Here is a 17,588-nt window from a genome sequence, read left to right on the forward strand (position 1 = left end):
CCACGGATCCACACAAGGCACATCACATGCAGAAAGCTTCACCAGATTATGACACATACCACACTCTTGTAACTCGTCGTCGAAGGGGCGTTCAAAGTGCCTTACGGCTAGGGGAGATCTAGCACGGCACGGAGACACAGTGATGGTCACCCATCAAAGTGTACAACGATCGAGTTTGCTTTCCGCGCAAGCGTTCTAAGTGTCTGGGTATCTAAGCACCAGACACAATGCAATGGCCACGGATCCACACAAGGCACATCACATGCAGAAAGCTTCACCAGATTCTGACACATACCACACACATGCAACTCGTCGTCGAAGGGGCGTTCAAGTGCCTTACGGCTAGGGGAGATCTAGCTCGGCACGGAGACACAGTGATGGTCACCCATCAAAGTGTACAACGAACGAGTTGGCTTTCAACAAATTCTGACACATAGCAAGCGAGCGACCGAGCTACACCGAAGGCAGCCCATGGTTGGTCACTCGCGGACGATCATCAGTAATGATCCTTCCGCAGGTTCACCTACGGAAACCTTGTTACGACTTTTACTTCCTCTAAATCATCAAGTTCGGTCAACTTCAGCCATGCCAGCTGCAGCTCACGAAGGAACCGCGGAAGGTAAGCCTCCAGAAACCTCACTAAATAATCCATCGGTAGTAGCGACGGGCGGTGTGTACAAAGGGCAGGGACGTAATCAGCACTAGCTAATGACTAGTGCTTACTAGAAATTCCAGGTTCATGGGGACCGTTGCAGTCCCCAATCCCGACTAGATGGGCATTTTAGTGATTTCCCGTTCCTCTCGGAATGGGGGCGCCTATTGGCGAGAACACGCTGCGACCCACATTGTAGCACGCGTGCAGCCCAGAACATCTAAGGGCATCACGGACCTGTTATCGCTCATTCTCAGCTTGCTAAACACAAGTTGTCCCGCTAAGCAGGGCAAACGTAGCCGACGACCGCCCGTGAAGGCGCCGCCCGGCTGTAACGTCAGGTGCGCCCGGAGGCGCACTGCTGACAGCGTTCTAGTTAGCATGTTTGAGTCACGTTCGTTATCGGAATTAACCAGACAAATCATTCCACGAACTAAGAACGGCCATGCACCACTACCCTTAAATTTGAGAAAGAGCTATCAATCTGTCTTACCTCGATAAGTTTGGACCTGGTAAATTTTCCCGTGTTGAGTCAAATTAAGCCGCAAGCTCCACTTCTTGTGGTGCCCTTCCGTCAATTCCTTTAAGTTTCAACTTTGCAACCATACTTCCCCCGGAACCCGATTTTGGTTTCCCGGAAGCGACTGAGAGCACCGAATAGGGGTAGCGTCTCCCAATTGCTAATTGGCATCGTTTACGGTTAGAACTAGGGCGGTATCTAATCGCCTTCGATCCTCTAACTTTCGTTCTTGATTAAAGAAAGCATCCATGGCAAACGCTTTCGCTTCAGTTGGTCCTACGACGGTCTACGAATTTCACCTCTCGCGCCGTAATACCAATGCCCCCAACTACTTCTGTTAATCATTACCTCTAGGTTTCTGACAAACCAACGAAATCGTATAAACCGAGGTCATATTCCATTATTCCATGCAAGATTATTCTCGGCCAACGCCAACCCCACGGGGGGGCCGGACGCTTTGTCTTAGCCTGCTTTGAGCACTCTAATTTGTTCAAGGTAAATGTGAGTATCTTGAGCACCATGAGGAGCCCGTGCCGGAGTTAACCGGTAGCACGGTACTCGTTCACAGAGTAACGCCCAAGTACACCATTGTGAGTCGCAGCCGTGAGCGCGCGCACGAACGGCCCCGGCGTGTAACCGGGCGCCCGTGGCGGTCACGTGTCTGGACGGGCAATCAACTTCGAACGTTTTAACCGCAACAACTTTAATATACGCTAGTGGAGCTGGAATTACCGCGGCTGCTGGCACCAGACTTGCCCTCCACTTGATCCTTGTTGAAGGATTTATACTCAACTCATTCCAATTATGGACCATCGTTAGAGAGGTCCATATTGTTATTTCTCGTCACTACCTCCCCGTACTGGGATTGGGTAATTTACGCGCCTGCTGCCTTCCTTGGATGTGGTAGCCATTTCTCAGGCTCCCTCTCCGGAATCGAACCCTGATTCCCCGTTACCCGTCGCAACCATGGTAGTCCTCTACACTACCATCAATAGTTGATAGGGCAGACATTTGAAAGATCTGTCGTCAGTCGACAAGCGACCATACGATCTGCGTCCTTATCCAGACTTCAACTCAAGCCGCCCGGAGGCGATTGGTTTAACTAATAAGTGCACCAGTTCAGCTACCCGCGAGGGCAACAGTCCCGGCATGTTGCATGTATTAGCTCTGGATTTTCCACAGTTATCCAAGTAACTAGTGGTAGGATGATCTTGTGAATTATAGCTGTTATACTGAGCCTTATGCGGTTTCACATTCATTTATGTTTGTACTTAGACATGCATGGCTTAACCTTTGAGACAAGCGTATATTACTGGTAGGATCAACCAGAATTCGTTCCACTACAGACACACACTCGCTTAGTGGGAAATAAATTTCCACACAACTCTCTCTCTCTAGAACCATATGGAATGGCTCTTTGGTGTTGGGTAAGGCACCAATTTGTTGGGGTGTAACGGTCACCACCAACTTTAAGTTTGTTAGGGCACAACGGAAACCACTAACTAAACTTTAGGAAACTAAATTTCCTCACACATTATCTCTCACCATATTAGCACTAGGTGCTATCCACGATTGTACAACGTTTCAACTCTTGAATCGACCGTAGGGCAGCGGAATTGCTTCCGGGCCCCTATTCTCGCTATTAATTGTTCATCTCTTTCAATACATCGAGTTCGTTCCATTGGGTAGTTCGCATGGCGAACGTTTTGATGCAGCCCCCTGGGGGACCACGGCACTTTACACCGGGTATGGTGTATGCGCAACCTACAGATAACAATAAACCCCTTATGCGTGTGTAAACCGATGTTGGGCTGCTCAACATCTTTCATGGTTACATCACTTGCACCAGAACCCACGGTGCCGATTTGGTAATATGTTGTACATTTACTCTCAAGATGTACGCTTCGGCCCCTTATTCAGGGGCTCAAGCTATTACCAGCAAGAACAATCCTCATCCAGACTTGAACTCGAAACACCCGGAGGCGAACGGTTTAACTAATAAGTGCACCAGTCTTGAATCCATGCGTCGGTGGAAACAATGCCGGCGTGTTGCATGTATTAGCTCTGAACTTAGCGAGTGATTGCCTTGCAGCTGTCATACTGAGCGTAGAGCGTGATTATCGCTCACTTGAACCATGTTGAATGGCTCTTTGGTGTAGGGTAAGGCACCAATTTGTTGGGGCACAACGAAACCACCAACTTAAGACTTGCTTATAGGCATTTCAACGTTTTCAACTCTTAAATCGACCGTGTTTCATTATCATCTCTTCTTCTTATTAAATGCATCGAGTTCGTTCCATTGGGTAGTTCGCGTGGCGAACGGTTTGATGCAGCCCCCCGGGGGGGACCACGGCACTTTACACCGGGCATGGTGTATGCGCAACCTACAGATCACCAATATATTTGTGATCGATAATGCACACTTCTTACACGACTGACCAGTCGACAGCGCTGCCTTCCTATTATGCGTGTGTAAACCGATGTTGGGCTGCTCAACATCTTTCACGGTTACATCACTTGCACCCGAACCCATGGTGCCGATTTGGTAATATGTTGTACATGGTCTCAAGATGTACGCTTCGACCCCTTATTCAGGGGCTCAAGCTATTACCAGCAAGAACAATCCTCATCCAGACTTGAACTCGAGTCACCCGGAGGCGAACGGTTTAACTAATAAGTGCACCAGTCTTGAATCCATGCGTCGGTGGAAACAATGCCGGCATGTTGCATGTATTAGCTCTGAACATAGCGAGTGATTGCCTTGTAGCTGTCGAACTGAGCGTAGAATGTGATTATCGCTCACTTGAAAGGGTCAAGCCCTTTCGAGTCGTCCGGTTTTTACGCCAGACGACTCGGTCCACCATCTTTCGGGATACAAGTTGACTAAGTGGTACCACTACACTTATCAACTTTCGATTTGGTAATCCTCATCCAGCTTCCTTTCTGGAGGTCCCGAGGATTACCAATTGGGCTGTCATACTGAGCTCATATATTGGAGATCGATAATGCACACTTCTTACACGACTGACCAGTCGACAGCGCTGCCTTCCTATTATGCGTGTGTAAACCGATGTTGGGCTGCTCAACATCTTTCATGGTTACATCACTTGCACCAGAACCCACGGTGCCGATTTGGTAATATGTTGTACATTTACTCTCAAGATGTACGCTTCGGCCCCTTATTCAGGGGCTCAAGCTATTACCAGCAAGAACAATCCTCATCCAGACTTGAACTCGAAACACCCGGAGGCGAACGGTTTAACTAATAAGTGCACCAGTCTTGAATCCATGCGTCGGTGGAAACAATGCCGGCGTGTTGCATGTATTAGCTCTGAACTTAGCGAGTGATTGCCTTGCAGCTGTCATACTGAGCGTAGAGCGTGATTATCGCTCACTTGAACCATGTTGAATGGCTCTTTGGTGTAGGGTAAGGCACCAATTTGTTGGGGCACAACGAAACCACCAACTTAAGACTTGCTTATAGGCATTTCAACGTTTTCAACTCTTAAATCGACCGTGTTTCATTATCATCTCTTCTTCTTATTAAATGCATCGAGTTCGTTCCATTGGGTAGTTCGCGTGGCGAACGGTTTGATGCAGCCCCCCGGGGGGGACCACGGCACTTTACACCGGGCATGGTGTATGCGCAACCTACAGATCACCAATATATTTGTGATCGATAATGCACACTTCTTACACGACTGACCAGTCGACAGCGCTGCCTTCCTATTATGCGTGTGTAAACCGATGTTGGGCTGCTCAACATCTTTCACGGTTACATCACTTGCACCCGAACCCATGGTGCCGATTTGGTAATATGTTGTACATGGTCTCAAGATGTACGCTTCGACCCCTTATTCAGGGGCTCAAGCTATTACCAGCAAGATCAATCCTCATCCAGACTTGAACTCGAGTCACCCGGAGGCGAACGGTTTAACTAATAAGTGCACCAGTCTTGAATCCATGCGTCGGTGGAAACAATGCCGGCATGTTGCATGTATTAGCTCTGAACATAGCGAGTGATTGCCTTGTAGCTGTCGAACTGAGCGTAGAATGTGATTATCGCTCACTTGAAAGGGTCAAGCCCTTTCGAGTCGTCCGGTTTTTACGCCAGACGACTCGGTTCACCATCTTTCGGGATACAAGTTGACTAAGTGGTACCACTACACTTATCAACTTTCGATTTGGTAATCCTCATCCAGCTTCCTTTCTGGAGGTCCCGAGGATTACCAATTGGGCTGTCATACTGAGCTCATATATTGGAGATCGATAATGCACACTTCTTACACGACTGACCAGTCGACAGCGCTGCCTTCCTATTATGCGTGTGTAAACCGATGTTGGGCTGCTCAACATCTTTCACGGTTACATCACTTGCACCAGAACCCACGGTGCCGATTTGGTAATATGTTGTACATTTACTCTCAAGATGTACGCTTCGGCCCCTTATTCAGGGGCTCAAGCTATTACCAGCAAGAACAATCCTCATCCAGACTTGAACTCGAAACACCCGGAGGCGAACGGTTTAACTAATAAGTGCACCAGTCTTGAATCCATGCGTCGGTGGAAACAATGCCGGCGTGTTGCATGTATTAGCTCTGAACTTAGCGAGTGATTGCCTTGCAGCTGTCATACTGAGCGTAGAGCGTGATTATCGCTCACTTGAACCATGTTGAATGGCTCTTTGGTGTAGGGTAAGGCACCAATTTGTTGGGGCACAACGAAACCACCAACTTAAGACTTGCTTATAGGCATTTCAACGTTTTCAACTCTTAAATCGACCGTGTTTCATTATCATCTCTTCTTCTTATTAAATGCATCGAGTTCGTTCCATTGGGTAGTTCGCGTGGCGAACGGTTTGATGCAGCCCCCCGGGGGGGACCACGGCACTTTACACCGGGCATGGTGTATGCGCAACCTACAGATCACCAATATATTTGTGATCGATAATGCACACTTCTTACACGACTGACCAGTCGACAGCGTTGCCTTCCTATTATGCGTGTGTAAACCGATGTTGGGCTGCTCAACATCTTTCACGGTTACATCACTTGCACCCGAACCCATGGTGCCGATTTGGTAATATGTTGTACATGGTCTCAAGATGTACGCTTCGACCCCTTATTCAGGGGCTCAAGCTATTACCAGCAAGATCAATCCTCATCCAGACTTGAACTCGAGTCACCCGGAGGCGAACGGTTTAACTAATAAGTGCACCAGTCTTGAATCCATGCGTCGGTGGAAACAATGCCGGCATGTTGCATGTATTAGCTCTGAACATAGCGAGTGATTGCCTTGTAGCTGTCGAACTGAGCGTAGAATGTGATTATCGCTCACTTGAAAGGGTCAAGCCCTTTCGAGTCGTCCGGTTTTTACGCCAGACGACTCGGTTCACCATCTTTCGGGATACAAGTTGACTAAGTGGTACCACTACACTTATCAACTTTCGATTTGGTAATCCTCATCCAGCTTCCTTTCTGGAGGTCCCGAGGATTACCAATTGGGCTGTCATACTGAGCTCATATATTGGAGATCGATAATGCACACTTCTTACACGACTGACCAGTCGACAGCGCTGCCTTCCTATTATGCGTGTGTAAACCGATGTTGGGCTGCTCAACATCTTTCACGGTTACATCACTTGCACCAGAACCCACGGTGCCGATTTGGTAATATGTTGTACATTTACTCAAGATGTACGCTTCGGCCCCTTATTCAGGGGCTCAAGCTATTACCAGCAAGAACAATCCTCATCCAGACTTGAACTCGAAACACCCGGAGGCGAACGGTTTAACTAATAAGTGCACCAGTCTTGAATCCATGCGTCGGTGGAAACAATGCCGGCATGTTGCATGTATTAGCTCTGAACTTAGCGAGTGATTGCCTTGCAGCTGTCATACTGAGCGTAGAATGTGATTATCGCTCACTTGAACCATGTTGAATGGCTCTTTGGTGTAGGGTAAGGCACCAATTTGTTGGGGCGTAACGGTCACCACCAACTTAAGACTTGCTTATAGGCATTTCAACGTTTTCAACTCTTAAATCGACCGTGTTTCATTATCATCTCTTCTTCTTATTAAATGCATCGAGTTCGTTCCATTGGGTAGTTCGCGTGGCGAACGGTTTGATGCAGCCCCCCGGGGGGGACCACGGCACTTTACACCGGGCATGGTGTATGCGCAACCTACAGATCACCAATATATTTGTGATCGATAATGCACACTTCTTACACGACTGACCAGTCGACAGCGCTGCCTTCCTATTATGCGTGTGTAAACCGATGTTGGGCTGCTCAACATCTTTCACGGTTACATCACTTGCACCCGAACCCATGGTGCCGATTTGGTAATATGTTGTACATGGTCTCAAGATGTACGCTTCGACCCCTTATTCAGGGGCTCAAGCTATTACCAGCAAGAACAATCCTCATCCAGACTTGAACTCGAGTCACCCGGAGGCGAACGGTTTAACTAATAAGTGCACCAGTCTTGAATCCATGCGTCGGTGGAAACAATGCCGGCATGTTGCATGTATTAGCTCTGAACATAGCGAGTGATTGCCTTGTAGCTGTCGAACTGAGCGTAGAATGTGATTATCGCTCACTTGAAAGGGTCAAGCCCTTTCGAGTCGTCCGGTTTTTACGCCAGACGACTCGGTCCACCATCTTTCGGGATACAAGTTGACTAAGTGGTACCACTACACTTATCAACTTTCGATTTGGTAATCCTCATCCAGCTTCCTTTCTGGAGGTCCCGAGGATTACCAATTGGGCTGTCATACTGAGCTCATATATTGGAGATCGATAATGCACACTTCTTACACGACTGACCAGTCGACAGCGCTGCCTTCCTATTATGCGTGTGTAAACCGATGTTGGGCTGCTCAACATCTTTCACGGTTACATCACTTGCACCAGAACCCACGGTGCCGATTTGGTAATATGTTGTACATTTACTCAAGATGTACGCTTCGACCCCTTAAGGGCTCAAGCTATTACCAGCAAGATCAATCCTCATCCAGACTTGAACTCGAAACACCCGGAGGCGAACGGTTTAACTAATAAGTGCACCAGTCTTGAATCCATGCGTCGGTGGAAACAATGCCGGCATGTTGCATGTATTAGCTCTGAACATAGCGAGTGATTGCCTTGTAGCTGTCGAACTGAGCGTAGAATGTGATTATCGCTCACTTGAAAGGGTCAAGCCCTTTCGAGTCGTCCGGTTTTTACGCCAGACGACTCGGTTCACCATCTTTCGGGAAGGGACCGTCTCGGTCGCAAGCTGCTCCGGTCCCCAAACAACCTGCGACAAATGATAGGAAATGCCGACATCAATACGTGTTCAGTTTGGTTTATCGCTCATAGGTCTTTTTGACCATCGATCCCTGATTATAACTCTCAATTAAACAGTCAGGAGAGTAAGGCATGCCCATCGATATCTCATCGACAGGCGATACCGCAAGAACGGCCAACGACACATCAGGTGATCGATTATTGCTACGACTTTTGCTTAATCGTTTCCACTCCTTAGAGAAAGAAACCCCCGGGGACCGTCTCGGTCGCAAGCTGCTCCGGTCCCTAAACAACCTGCGACAAATGATAGGAAATGCCGACATCAATATGTGTTCAGTTTGGTTTATCGCTCATAGGTCTGTTTGACCATCGATCCCTGATTAAACTCTCAGTAATCCAGTCGGGAGAGTAAGGCATGCCCATCGATATCTCATCGACAGGCGATACCGCTTGAACGGCCAACGACACATCAGAGGATCGTATCTTGCTACAACTTTTGCTTAATCGTTTCTTCTCCTTGGAGAAAGAAACCCCCGGGGACCGTCTCGGTCGCAAGCTGCACCGGTCCCTAAACAACCTGCGACAAATGATAGGAAATGCCGACATCAATACGTGTTCAGTTTGGTTTATCGCTCATTGGTCTTGTTTGACCATCGATCCCTGATTAATACTCTCAATTAGAAGGTCGGTAGAGTAAGGCATGCCCATCGATATCTCATCGACAGGCGATACCGCATGAACGGCCAACGACACATCAGAGGATCGTATCTTGCTACAACTCTTGCTTAATAGTTTCCACTCCTTGGAGAAAGAAACCCCCGGGGACCGTCTCGGCCGCAAGTTGCTCCGGTCCCTAAACAACCTGCGGCATCAAATGATAGGAAAAGCCGACATCAATACGTGTTCAGTTTGGTTTATCTCTCATAGGTCTGTTTGACCATCGATCCTAGAATTCAACTTTCGAGTAAGGCATGCCCGTCGATATCTCATCGATAGGCGATACCGGTAGAACGGCCAACGACACACATCTAGGATCGCATTTACTCTTCCTTGGATGGATAACCAATACCCTAGGACCGTTTCATCGCGAGCTGCTCCGGTCCTCAAACAACTCGCGAACCACCGATAGGATGATATTAGGAATGGCCGACTTTCATCCTTTAACTCTCAGTTCTGCTTACCAAAACATAGGTACTTGGACCTTAAAGACCACTATATGTTCCCCGATCGGGGGCAATCGGAACGTCTATCCATCATCAACATCGTTTCACTCATTCCGAACCACCAAATTGGACAGACAGTACCATATTCACCAACCGATTGCTTCAACTTCGCAAACTGTATGGTAAGTTCTACTAATTTCACATCTTACCATCGACTAATAGTGCATAAATCCACTTGGAAATCACTTTTCCTTGGTCCTCGGACCTTCTACGACAACGTCCAACAAATATCCGAAGTCGTTTCCCAACTTAGACCAAGCATTTCGTATCTTTACTTCTAATCGATTTTTTCTCGCATAATTGACGATCAAAATCTAAAAACCACATTTTGAGCCAGAAGCAGTCGTCCGATCGTCCTGGGGGTAGTCTCAATCGATTTAGAAGGGCCCAATTCATAAAGATACGTACTCAGTCAAATTCATGCTTCTGGCTCACCTACCCCCTATATAGAAAACGAAAGCGTACAGGCGTGGAAAACGTGCCATTTTTCTCCATCACGGACTTTTTTTTTCTCGTTGCACCGACTCTAGTAAAAAAGTGAAATTTTTTACTAGTTACCAACTTTTGCAAATTATCATCGGATATCACTTTTCATGGTCTATAGTAAGTTCTTATCACGTTTTAGTAGTTTTTGAAAAAAAAATTTTTTTGAACTTTTCAAAATTTTTCAAAACAAAGTTTTTGTAGGCGGTTTTGTGTATGGAGGGTTACTAGTCTCGGGGTCACTGTTTGACCAAAAAACCACTATATATCATTCGAAAGGTAATTTCAAGGGCTACAAAAAATTGTTCTACGGCACCCCCCTCCGACGTCTAGTATTCGAGTTATTGGCCAAAAACCATCACTTGAGCGATTTTTCGTTCAGGGTACCCGACTCTAGTAAAAAAGTGAAATTTTTCTCGATTGACCAAGTGTTGCAAATGACCATCGGATTTCACTTTTTATGGTCTATAGTGAGTTCTGATCACGATTTGGTACTTTTTGAAAAAATTTTTTTGACGCACTTTTCAAAATTTTGCAAAACCAAAACTTTTTAGGCGGTTTTGTGTATGGAGGGTTACTAGTCTCGGGGTCACTGTTTGACCAAAAAACCACTATATATCATTCGAAAGGTAATTTCAAGGGCTACAAAAAATTGTTCTACGGCACCCCCCTCCGACGTCTAGTATTCGAGTTATTGGCCAAAAACCGCAACTATAGCGGTTTTTCGTACAGGGTACCCGACTCTAGTAAAATGATGCGATTTTTACTAGTCTAGGAACTTTTTGGTCAAAAAATCAAGTATATGTCATTCGATAGATAATTTCAAGGGCTACCAAAAATTGTTCCACGACACCCCCCTGCGACGTCTAGTATTCGAGTTATTAGCCAAAAACCGCAACTTAAGCGGTTTTTCGTCCAGGGTACCCGACTCTAGTAAAATGATGCGATTTTTACTAGTCTAGGGAACTTTTTGGCCAAAAATCAAGTATATGTCATTCGATAGATAATTTCAAGGGCTACCAAAAATTGTTCCATGACACCCCCCTGCGACGTCTAGTATTAGAGTTATTAGCCAAAAACCGCAACTATAGCGGTTTTTCGTCCAGGGTACCCGACTCTAGTAAAATGATGCGATTTTTACTAGTCTAGGGAACTTTTTGGCCAAAAATCAAGTATATGTCATTCGATAGATAATTTCAAGGGCTACCAAAAATTGTTCCACGACACCCCCCTCCGACGTCTAGTATTCGAGTTATTAGCCAAAAACCGCAACTATAGCGATTTTTCGTCCAGGGTACCCGACTCTAGTAAAATGATGCGATTTTTACTAGTCTAGGGAACTTTTTGGCCAAAAATCAAGTATATGTCATTCGATAGATAATTTCAAGGGCTACCAAAAATTGTTCCACGACACCCCCCTGCGACGTCTAGTATTCGAGTTATGGGCCAAAAACCATTCATACTTGAGCATTTTGCTCATTTTGCCTGTACGGGTACCGGGGACTAGTAAAATCAGGCCAATTTTACTAGAGTAGGGGTCCTTTTTGGTCAAAAAAACAACTTTTGCTCGTTCGATAGGGAATCGATAGGGCAACAAAAAATCGTTCTACGACCCCCCCTTCCGATGTCTAGTATTCGAGTTATGGGCCAAAAACAGTTTATAGCTAATTTTTCACTCGATTTTTCACCAAGTATCGCACATTACTCCGGTTCTATACATTGGATCGTCAATCTTTAAGATTTTATGGGTAGTTCCAACTGTTTGCTACATTTCATCCATACATCACCAACCGATTCAATGTCTGTGCTAGAAGTTATTAGAGGAATAAAAAAATTTACCCTTGGCTTTGGACCGTACAATTTTACCCATTTTTGGCCCATATTTGCCCCATAGCTCCGCCGGTATCCAAGATATGGCCACACTTTCTTCTGGCCATGGGTAGATGGCACTTGTGGCTAGATTTCTTCCATGCACCACTAATCGCTACCATGTCTGTGGCCGGAGCTATTCACGAAAGCGCCTTGCGCACTTGGTCGGATTTTTGGTCCACCTGGCACCATTTTTGGCCCATATTTGCCCCATAGCTCCGCCGGTATCCAAGATAGCGCCACACTTTCTTCTGGCCATGGGTAGATGGCACTTGTGGCTAGATTTCTTCCATGCACCACTAATCGCTACCATGTCTGTGGCCGGAGCTATTCGACGAACAACCTTTGCATTCACCTTGCGCACTTAGGGTTTTTGGTCTAACTTGCACCATTTTTGGCCCGTATTTGCCCCATAGCTCCGCCGGTATCCAAGATATGGCCACACTTTCTTCTGGCCATGGGTAGATGGCACTTGTGGCTAGATTTCTTCCATGCACCACTAATCGCTACCATGTCTGTGGCCGGAGCTATTCACGAAAGCGCCTCGCGCACTTGGTCGGATTTTTGGTCCAACTTGCACCATTTTTGGCCCGTATTTGCACCATAGCTCCGCCGGTATCCAAGATATGGCCACACTTTCTTCTGGCCATGGGTAGATGGCACTTGTGGCTAGATTTCTTCCATGCACCACTAATCGCTACCATGTCTCTGGCCGGAGCTATTCGACGAACAACCATCGCATTTACCTAGGTACTTTTTCGGATTTTTGGTCCAACTTGCACCATTTTTGGCCCATATTTGCCCCATAGCTCCGCCGGTATCCAAGATATGGCCACACTTTCTTCTGGCCATGGGTAGATGGCACTTGTGGCTAGATTTCTTCCATGCACCACTAATCGCTACCATGTCTGTGGCCGGAGCTATTCACGAAAGCGCCTCGCGCACTTGGTCGGATTTTTGGTCCAACTTGCACCATTTTTGGCCCATATTTGCCCCATAGCTCCGCCGGTATCCAAGATATGGCCACACTTTCTTCTGGCCATGGGTAGATGGCACTTGTGGCTAGATTTCTTCCATGCACCACTAATCGCTACCATGTCTGTGGCCGGAGCTATTCAAGAAAGCGCCTCGCGCACTTGGTCGGATTTTTGGTCCAACTAGCACCATTTTTGGCCCATATTTGCCCCATAGCTCCGCCGGTATCCAAGATATGGCCACACTTTCTTCTGGCCATGGGTAGATGGCACTTGTGGCTAGATTTCTTCCATGCACCACTAATCGCTACCATGTCTGTGGCCGGAGCTATTCACGAAAGCGCCTCGCGCACTTGGTCGGATTTTTGGTCCAACTTGCACCATTTTTGGCCCATATTTGCACCATAGCTCCGCCGGTATCCAAGATATGGCCACACTTTCTTCTGGCCATGGGTAGATGGCACTTGTGGCTAGATTTCTTCCATGCACCACTAATCGCTACCATGTCTCTGGCCGGAGCTATTCGACGAACAACCATCGCATTTACCTAGGTACTTTTTCGGATTTTTGGTCCAACTTGCACCATTTTTGGCCCATATTTGCCCCATAGCTCCGCCGGTATCCAAGATATGGCCACACTTTCTTCTGGCCATGGGTAGATGGCACTTGTGGCTAGATTTCTTCCATGCACCACTAATCGCTACCATGTCTGTGGCCGGAGCTATTCACGAAAGCGCCTCGCGCACTTGGTCGGATTTTTGGTCCAACTTGCACCATTTTTGGCCCATATTTGCCCCATAGCTCCGCCGGTATCCAAGATATGGCCACACTTTCTTCTGGCCATGGGTAGATGGCACTTGTGGCTAGATTTCTTCCATGCACCACTAATCGCTACCATGTCTGTGGCCGGAGCTATTCAAGAAAGCGCCTCGCGCACTTGGTCGGATTTTTGGTCCAACTAGCACCATTTTTGGCCCATATTTGCCCCATAGCTCCGCCGGTATCCAAGATATGGCCACACTTTCTTCTGGCCATGGGTAGATGGCACTTGTGGCTAGATTTCTTCCATGCACCACTAATCGCTACCATGTCTGTGGCCGGAGCTATTCACGAAAGCGCCTCGCGCACTTGGTCGGATTTTTGGTCCACCTGGCACCATTGTTGGCCCGTATTTGCCCCATAGCTCCACCGGTATCCAAGATATGGCCACACTTTCTTCTGGCCATGGGTAGATGGCACTTGTGGCTAGATTTCTTCCATGCACCACTAATCGCTACCATGTCTGTGGCCGGAGCTATTCGACGAACAACCATCGCATTTACCTAGGTACTTTTTCGGATTTTTGGTCCAACTTGCACCATTTTTGGCCCATATTTGCCCCATAGCTCCGCCGGTATCCAAGATATGGCCACACTTTCTTCTGGCCATGGGTAGATGGCACTTGTGGCTAGATTTCTTCCATGCACCACTAATCGCTACCATGTCTGTGGCCGGAGCTATTCACGAAAGCGCCTCGCGCACTTGGTCGGATTTTTGGTCCAACTTGCACCATTTTTGGCCCATATTTGCCCCATAGCTCCGCCGGTATCCAAGATATGGCCACACTTTCTTCTGGCCATGGGTAGATGGCACTTGTGGCTAGATTTCTTCCATGCACCACTAATCGCTACCATGTCTGTGGCCGGAGCTATTCGACGAACAACCATCGCATTCACCTTCTCGTTGCACTTCTTCGGGAATTTGGTGCAACCAAGTTTTCACTATAACTTGGTCATTTTCCGTCCATCGGACATGCGGTTTTGGGTGTCGATACTTGACACCGCGCGCTACAATATGTTCCTCCACGACCATGTGGTCCGATGCTTCCAACAGGAGCTATTCGAGGAGTACCGATTTTTCACCATTAAAAATGCTCGTTTTTGCACCAACTTTTGCCTATAACTCAGGCTGTATCGATCGGATCTTCAATCTTGAAAAAGTTTTGGATAGGTGGCATCAAATGCTACATTTCGTTCTTCCACGTCAACTTTGTCCGATGTCTAGCAAAAAAGTTATTCGCGAACCAAGTCCAGAACCCATGCAATGGCTGCCCACATTGCATACATCACGGCGGTTAACTCTCGTTACTCTATACCGAGGACTTGGTACATTTTCAGGCATTCGTTGCTACTTCTCGGTTCATGATATTCGTTTACGGTCTTCACTAGGGCATTTGGTGCTCCTTATCGGTTCATGATATTCGTTTACGGTCTTCACTAGGGCATTTGGTGCTCCTTATCGGTTCATGATATTCGTTTACGGTCTTCACTAGGGCATTTGGTGCTCCTTATCGGTTCATGATATTCGTTTACGGTCTTCACTAGGGCATTTGGTGCTCCTTATCGGTTCATGATATTCGTTTACGGTCTTCACTAGGGCATTTGGTGCTACTTCTCGGTTCATGATATTCGTTTACGGTCTTCACTAGGGCATTTGGTGCTCCTTATCGGTTCATGATATTCGTTTACGGTCTTCACTAGGGCATTTGGTGCTCCTTATCGGTTCATGATATTCGTTTACGGTCTTCACTAGGGCATTTGGTGCTCCTTATCGGTTCATGATATTCGTTTACGGTCTTCACTAGGGCATTTGGTGCTACTTCTCGGTTCATGATATTCGTTTACGGTCTTCACTAGGGCATTTGGTGCTCCTTCTCGGTTCATGATATTCGTTTACGGTCTTCACTAGGGCATTTGGTGCTACTTCTCGGTTCATGATATTCGTTTACGGTCTTCACTAGGGCATTTGGTGCTCCTTCTCGGTTCATGATATTCGTTTACGGTCTTCACTAGGGCATTTGGTGCTCCTTCTCGGTTCATGATATTCGTTTACGGTCTTCACTAGGGCATTTGGTGCTACTTCTCGGTTCATGATATTCGTTTACGGTCTTCACTAGGGCATTTGGTGCTCCTTCTCGGTTCATGATATTCGTTTACGGTCTTCACTAGGGCATTTGGTACTGGGCTTCCCACTTTCTACTGATCGATCCATACTCACTTGCGTGCACCTAGCCTAGGAAGGTTTCCTATGGCTTCCCATCTTTCTACTGATCGATCCATACTCACTTGCGTGCACCTAGCCTAGGAAGGTTTCCTATGGCTTCCCATCTTTCTACTGATCGATCCATACTCACTTGCGTGCACCTAGCCTAGGAAGGTTTCCTTGGGCTTCCCATCTTTCTACTGATCGATCCATACTCACTTGCGTGCACCTAGCCTAGGAAGGTTTCCTTGGGCTTCCCATCTTTCTACTGATCGATCCATACTCACTTGCGTGCACCTAGCCTAGGAAGGTTTCCTTGGGCTTCCCATCTTTCTACTGATCGATCCATACTCACTTGCGTGCACCTAGCCTAGGAAGGTTTCCTATGGCTTCCCATCTTTCTACTGATCGATCCATACTCACTTGCGTGCACCTAGCCTAGGAAGGTTTCCTATGGCTTCCCATCTTTCTACTGATCGATCCATACTCACTTGCGTGCACCTAGCCTAGGAAGGTTTCCTATGGCTTCCCATCTTTCTACTGATCGATCCATACTCACTTGCGTGCACCTAGCCTAGGAAGGTTTCCTTGGGCTTCCCATCTTTCTACTGATCGATCCATACTCACTTGCGTGCACCTAGCCTAGGAAGGTTTCCTTGGGCTTCCCATCTTTCTACTGATCGATCCATACTCACTTGCGTGCACCTAGCCTAGGAAGGTTTCCTTGGGCTTCCCATCTTTCTACTGATCGATCCATACTCACTTGCGTGCACCTAGCCTAGGAAGGTTTCCTATGGCTTCCCATCTTTCTACTGATCGATCCATACTCACTTGCGTGCACCTAGCCTAGGAAGGTTTCCTATGGCTTCCCATCTTTCTACTGATCGATCCATACTCACTTGCGTGCACCTAGCCTAGGAAGGTTTCCCTTTGGTACCGACTTCCATCTACGCACTCGATATAACCTAGGTACTTGGTACCGATGATGGTTAACACTCAAGCATTTCTTGCATCCTGCGTGCAAGGTACCAATTTTCACTTCTTAGGTACGTTTATGGGCCCGCATTAATCCAATATCGCTCCGATGGCCTTTCGCATTATTTCATCCGATAGCCCTTGCCAAAAGCTACCAAAAGTTCCTCCACGGCCATGTGCTCCGACGCTTAGTTTAGGAAATATTCGAAAAAATTCAAAATAGGAAGCATTTTCTTATTGGAAAATCACCTTAAATCGATGGCCATTTTTTGGGCAAAAACTTTAACGTCTTCCCGACTTTGCGGGAATTGCGAATTTTAGGCACCCAGAGAAAATCTTTTACTTTAAGGGGGCGGCCGCGAAGTTGCCCAAAGTCTCGGACACAAAAATTCTCAAGTTCCCCACTCTAGTAAAGCGCCCTATGAGTATCTCCTGGCCCGCGAGCTCTGCGAGCGGGCCAGCTTCGGCGATTTTTGCCTTTTCGCCTAGGCGGTTCTTCTACGAAATTGGCCCACAGCTTTTGGTCAGAAAGCTAGCATTTGTTGCAACAGTTAGGTACTTGGTACCACATTTTGGTATC

General features: G+C 47.1%; 1 long non-coding RNA gene across 1 annotated transcript in view; it reads left to right on the top strand.

The window, feature by feature from the left end:
• Positions 1-8,426: 8,426 nt before the first annotated feature.
• LOC125774143 (uncharacterized) overlaps positions 8,427-17,588 on the top strand; it is a 25,487-nt gene continuing 16,325 nt past the window's right edge. Inside the window, exons 1-2 of the long non-coding RNA XR_007420627.1 lie at positions 8,427-8,535; positions 8,820-9,102. This is a non-coding gene — a long non-coding RNA (uncharacterized LOC125774143). The remainder of the gene's footprint in view (positions 8,536-8,819; positions 9,103-17,588) is intronic.

The sequence above is a fragment of the Anopheles funestus genome (assembly GCF_943734845.2).
Source record: "Anopheles funestus chromosome X unlocalized genomic scaffold, idAnoFuneDA-416_04 X_unloc_85, whole genome shotgun sequence".
Classification (NCBI taxonomy): domain Eukaryota; kingdom Metazoa; phylum Arthropoda; class Insecta; order Diptera; family Culicidae; genus Anopheles; species Anopheles funestus.